This window comes from Palaemon carinicauda, chromosome 4 (assembly GCF_036898095.1).
Source record: "Palaemon carinicauda isolate YSFRI2023 chromosome 4, ASM3689809v2, whole genome shotgun sequence".
Classification (NCBI taxonomy): domain Eukaryota; kingdom Metazoa; phylum Arthropoda; class Malacostraca; order Decapoda; family Palaemonidae; genus Palaemon; species Palaemon carinicauda.
The window spans coordinates 182,083,641-182,089,679 of NC_090728.1; positions in this window are offsets into that span (position 1 = coordinate 182,083,641).

The following is a 6,039-nucleotide window of genomic DNA, read 5'->3' on the forward strand; positions in this document are numbered from 1 at the left end:
AAACACGGACAACAAGAGAGACGTAAAGGGAGGAGGAGGGGGAATGTGAGGGAATGAGGGGAATGTGAGGGAATGAGGGGAATGTGAGGGAATGAGGGGGAATGTGAAACACGGACAACAAGAGAGACGTAAAGGGAGGAGGAGGGGGAATGTGAGGGAATGAGGGGAATGTGAGGGAATGAGGGGGAATGTGAAACACGGACAACAAGAGAGACGTAAAGGGAGGAGGAGGGGGAATGTGAGGGAATGAGGGGAATGTGAGGGAATGAGGGGGAATGTGAAACACGGACAACAAGAGAGACGTAAAGGGAGGAGGAGGGGGAATGTGAGGGAATGAGGGGAATGTGAGGGAATGAGGGGGAATGTGAAACACGGACAACAAGAGAGACGTAAAGGGAGGAGGAGGGGGAATGTGAGGGAATGAGGGGAATGTGAAACACGGAAACAAGAGAGACGTAAAGGGAGGAGGAGGGGGAATGTGAGGGAATGAGGGGAATGTGAGGGAATGAGGGGAATGTGAGGGAATGAGGGGGAATGTGAAACACGGACAACAAGAGAGACGTAAAGGGAGGAGGAGGGGGAATGTGAGGGAATGAGGGGAATGTGAAACACGGACAACAAGAGAGACGTAAAGGGAGGAGGAGGGGGAATGTGAGGGAATGAGGGGAATGTGAAACACGGACAACAAGAGAGACGTAAAGGGAGGAGGAGGGGGAATGTGAGGGAATGAGGGGAATGTGAGGGAATGAGGGGAATGTGAGGGAATGAGGGGGAATGTGAAACACGGACAACAAGAGAGACGTAAAGGGAGGAGGAGGGGGAATGTGAGGGAATGAGGGGAATGTGAGGGAATGAGGGGGAATGTGAAACACGGACAACAAGAGAGACGTAAAGGGAGGAGGAGGGGGAATGTGAGGGAATGAGGGGGGATGTGAAACACGGACAACAAGAGAGACGTAAAGGGAGGAGGAGGGGGAATGTGAGGGAATGAGGGGGGAATGTGAGGGAATGAGGGGAATGTGAGGGAATGAGGGGGAATGTGAAACACGGACAACAAGAGAGACGTAAAGGGAGGAGGAGGGGGAATGTGAGGGAATGAGGGGGGATGTGAAACACGGACAACAAGAGAGACGTAAAGGGAGGAGGAGGGGGAATGTGAGGGAATGAGGGGGGATGTGAAACACGGACAACAAAAGAGACGTAAAGGGAGGAGGAGGGGGAATGTGAGGGAATGAGGGGGGATGTGAAACACGGACAACAAGAGAGACGTAAAGGGAGGAGGAGGGGGAATGTGAGGGAATGAGGGGAATGTGAGGGAATGTGAAACACGGACAACAAGAGAGACGTAAAGGGAGGAGGAGGGGGAATGTGAGGGAATGAGGGGGGATGTGAAACACGGACAACAAGAGAGACGTAAAGGGAGGAGGAGGGGGAATGTGAGGGAATGAGGGGGGATGTGAAACACGGACAACAAGAGAGACGTAAAGGGAGGAGGAGGGGGAATGTGAGGGAATGAGGGGGGATGTGAAACACGGACAACAAAAGAGACGTAAAGGGAGGAGGAGGGGGAATGTGAGGGAATGAGGGGGGATGTGAAACACGGACAACAAGAGAGACGTAAAGGGAGGAGGAGGGGGAATGTGAGGGAATGTGAGGGAATGAGGGGGAATGTGAAACACGGACAACAAGAGAGACGTAAAGGGAGGAGGAGGGGGAATGTGAGGGAATGAGGGGGGAATGTGAAACACGGACAACAAGAGAGACGTAAAGGGAGGAGGAGGGGGAATGTGAGGGAATGAGGGGGGATGTGAAACACGGACAACAAGAGAGACGTAAAGGGAGGAGGAGGGGGAATGTGAGGGAATGAGGGGAATGTGAGGGAATGAGGGGGAATGTGAAACACGGACAACAAAAGAGACGTAAAGGGAGGAGGAGGGGGAATGTGAGGGAATGAGGGGAATGTGAAACACGGACAACAAGAGAGACGTAAAGGGAGGAGGAGGGGGAATGTGAGGGAATGAGGGGAATGTGAGGGAAGGAGGGGGAATGTGAAACACGGACAACAAGAGAGACGTAAAGGGAGGAGGAGGGGGAATGTGAGGGAATGAGGGGAATGTGAGGGAATGAGGGGGAATGTGAAACACGGACAACAAAGAGACGTAAAGGGAGGAGGAGGGGGAATGTGAGGGAATGAGGGGAATGTGAAACACACAACAAGAGAGACGTAAAGGGAGGAGGAGGGGGAATGTGAGGGAATGAGGGGAATGTGAGGGAATGAGGGGGAATGTGAAACACGGACAACAAGAGAGACGTAAAGGGAGGAGGAGGGGGAATGTGAGGGAATGAGGGGAATGTGAGGGAATGAGGGGGAATGTGAAACACGGACAACAAGAGAGACGTAAAGGGAGGAGGAGGGGGAATGTGAGGGAATGAGGGGAATGTGAGGGAATGAGGGGGAATGTGAAACACACAACAAGAGAGACGTAAAGGGAGGAGGAGGGGGAATGTGAGGGAATGAGGGGAATGTGAGGGAATGAGGGGAATGTGAGGGAATGAGGGGGAATGTGAAACACGGACAACAAGAGAGACGTAAAGGGAGGAGGAGGGGGAATGTGAGGGAATGAGGGGGGAATGTGAAACACGGACAACAAGAGAGACGTAAAGGGAGGAGGAGGGGGAATGTGAGGGAATGAGGGGAATGTGAGGGAATGAGGGGGAAATGTGAAACACGGACAACAAGAGAGACGTAAAGGGAGGAGGAGGGGGAATGTGAGGGAATGAGGGGAATGTGAGGGAATGAGGGGGAATGTGAAACACGGACAACAAGAGAGACGTAAAGGGAGGAGGAGGGGGAATGTGAGGGAATGAGGGGAATGTGAGGGAATGAGGGGGAATGTAAACACACAACAAGAGAACGTAAAGGGAGGAGGAGGGGGAATGTGAGGGAATGAGGGGAATGTGAGGGAATGAGGGGGAATGTGAAACACGGACAACAAGAGAGACGTAAAGGGAGGAGGAGGGGGAATGTGAGGGAATGAGGGGGAATGTGAAACACGGACAACAAGAGAGACGTAAAGGGAGGAGGAGGGGGAATGTGAGGGAATGAGGGGGAATGTGAAACACACAACAAGAGAACGTAAAGGGAGGAGGAGGGGGAATGTGAGGGAATGAGGGGAATGTGAGGGAATGAGGGGAATGTGAGGGAATGAGGGGAATGTGAGGGAATGAGGGGAATGTGAGGGAATGAGGGGGAATGTGAAACACGGACAACAAGAGAGACGTAAAGGGAGGAGGAGGGGGAATGTGAGGGAATGAGGGGAATGTGAGGGAATGAGGGGAATGTGAGGGAATGAGGGGAATGTGAGGGAATGAGGGGGAATGTGAAACACGGACAACAAGAGAGACGTAAAGGGAGGAGGAGGGGGAATGTGAGGGAATGAGGGGAATGTGAGGGAATGAGGGGGAATGTGAAACACGGACAACAAGAGAGACGTAAAGGGAGGAGGAGGGGGAATGTGAGGGAATGAGGGGAATGTGAGGGAATGAGGGGGAATGTGAAACACGGACAACAAGAGAGACGTAAAGGGAGGAGGAGGGGGAATGTGAGGGAATGAGGGGAATGTGAGGGAATGAGGGGGAATGTGAAACACGGACAACAAGAGAGACGTAAAGGGAGGAGGAGGGGGAATGTGAGGGAATGAGGGGAATGTGAGGGAATGAGGGGGAATGTGAAACACGGACAACAAGAGAGACGTAAAGGGAGGAGGAGGGGGAATGTGAGGGAATGAGGGGGAATGTGAAACACGGACAACAAGAGAGACGTAAAGGGAGGAGGAGGGGGAATGTGAGGGAATGAGGGGAATGTGAGGGAATGAGGGGGAATGTGAAACACGGACAACAAGAGAGACGTAAAGGGAGGAGGAGGGGGAATGTGAGGGAATGAGGGGGAATGTGAGGGAATGAGGGGGAATGTGAAACACACACAAGAGAACGTAAAGGGAGGAGGAGGGGGAATGTGAGGGAATGAGGGGAATGTGAGGGAATGAGGGGAATGTGAGGGAATGAGGGGAATGTGAGGGAATGAGGGGGAATGTGAAACACGGACAACAAGAGAGACGTAAAGGGAGGAGGAGGGGGAATGTGAGGGAATGAGGGGAATGTGAGGGAATGAGGGGAATGAGGGGGAATGTGAAACACGGACAACAAGAGAGACGTAAAGGGAGGAGGAGGGGGAATGTGAGGGAATGAGGGGGAATGTGAAACACGGACAACAAGAGAGACGTAAAGGGAGGAGGAGGGGGAATGTGAGGGAATGAGGGGAATGTGAGGGAATGAGGGGGAATGTGAAACACGGACAACAAGAGAGACGTAAAGAGGAGGAGGAGGGGGAATGTGAGGGAATGAGGGGGAATGTGAAACACGGACAACAAGAGAGACGTAAAGGGAGGAGGAGGGGGAATGTGAGGGAATGAGGGGGAATGTGAAACACGGACAACAAGAGAGACGTAAAGGGAGGAGGAGGGGGAATGTGAGGGAATGAGGGGAATGTGAGGGAATGAGGGGGAATGTGAAACACGGACAACAAGAGAGACGTAAAGGGAGGAGGAGGGGGAATGTGAGGGAATGAGGGGGAATGTGAGGGAATGAGGGGGAATGTAAACACACACAAGAGACGTAAAGGGAGGAGGAGGGGGAATGTGAGGGAATGAGGGGAATGTGAGGGAATGAGGGGAATGTGAGGGAATGAGGGGAATGTGAGGGAATGAGGGGGAATGTGAAACACGGACAACAAGAGAGACGTAAAGGGAGGAGGAGGGGGAATGTGAGGGAATGAGGGGAATGTGAGGGAATGAGGGGAATGTGAGGGAATGAGGGGGAATGTGAAACACGGACAACAAGAGAGACGTAAAGGGAGGAGGAGGGGGAATGTGAGGGAATGAGGGGAATGTGAGGGAATGAGGGGAATGTGAGGGAATGAGGGGGAATGTGAAACACGGACAACAAGAGAGACGTAAAGGGAGGAGGAGGGGGAATGTGAGGGAATGAGGGGAATGTGAGGGAATGAGGGGAATGTGAGGGAATGAGGGGGAATGTGAAACACGGACAACAAGAGAGACGTAAAGGAGGAGGAGGGGGAATGTGAGGGAATGAGGGGAATGTGAGGGAATGAGGGGGAATGTGAAACACGGACAACAAGAGAGACGTAAAGGGAGGAGGAGGGGGAATGTGAGGGAATGAGGGGAATGTGAGGGAATGAGGGGGAATGTGAAACACGGACAACAAGAGAGACGTAAAGGGAGGAGGAGGGGGAATGTGAGGGAATGAGGGGGAATGTGAAACACGGACAACAAGAGAGACGTAAAGGGAGGAGGAGGGGGAATGTGAGGGAATGAGGGGAATGTGAGGGAATGAGGGGGAATGTGAAACACGGACAACAAGAGAGACGTAAAGGGAGGAGGAGGGGGAATGTGAGGGAATGAGGGGGAATGTGAAACACGGACAACAAGAGAGACGTAAAGGGAGGAGGAGGGGGAATGTGAGGGAATGAGGGGAATGTGAGGGAATGAGGGGAATGTGAGGGAATGAGGGGAATGTGAGGGAATGAGGGGGAATGTGAAACACGGACAACAAGAGAGACGTAAAGGGAGGAGGAGGGGGAATGTGAGGGAATGAGGGGGAATGTGAAACACGGACAACAAGAGAGACGTAAAGGGAGGAGGAGGGGGAATGTGAGGGAATGAGGGGAATGTGAGGGAATGAGGGGAATGTGAGGGAATGAGGGGAATGTGAGGGAATGAGGGGGAATGTGAAACACGGACAACAAGAGAGACGTAAAGGGAGGAGGAGGGGGAATGTGAGGGAATGAGGGGGAATGTGAAACACGGACAACAAGAGAGACGTAAAGGGAGGAGGAGGGGGAATGTGAGGGAATGAGGGGAATGTGAGGGAATGAGGGGAATGTGAGGGAATGAGGGGAATGTGAGGGAATGAGGGGGAATGTGAAACACGGACAACAAGAGAGACGTAAAGGGAGGAGGA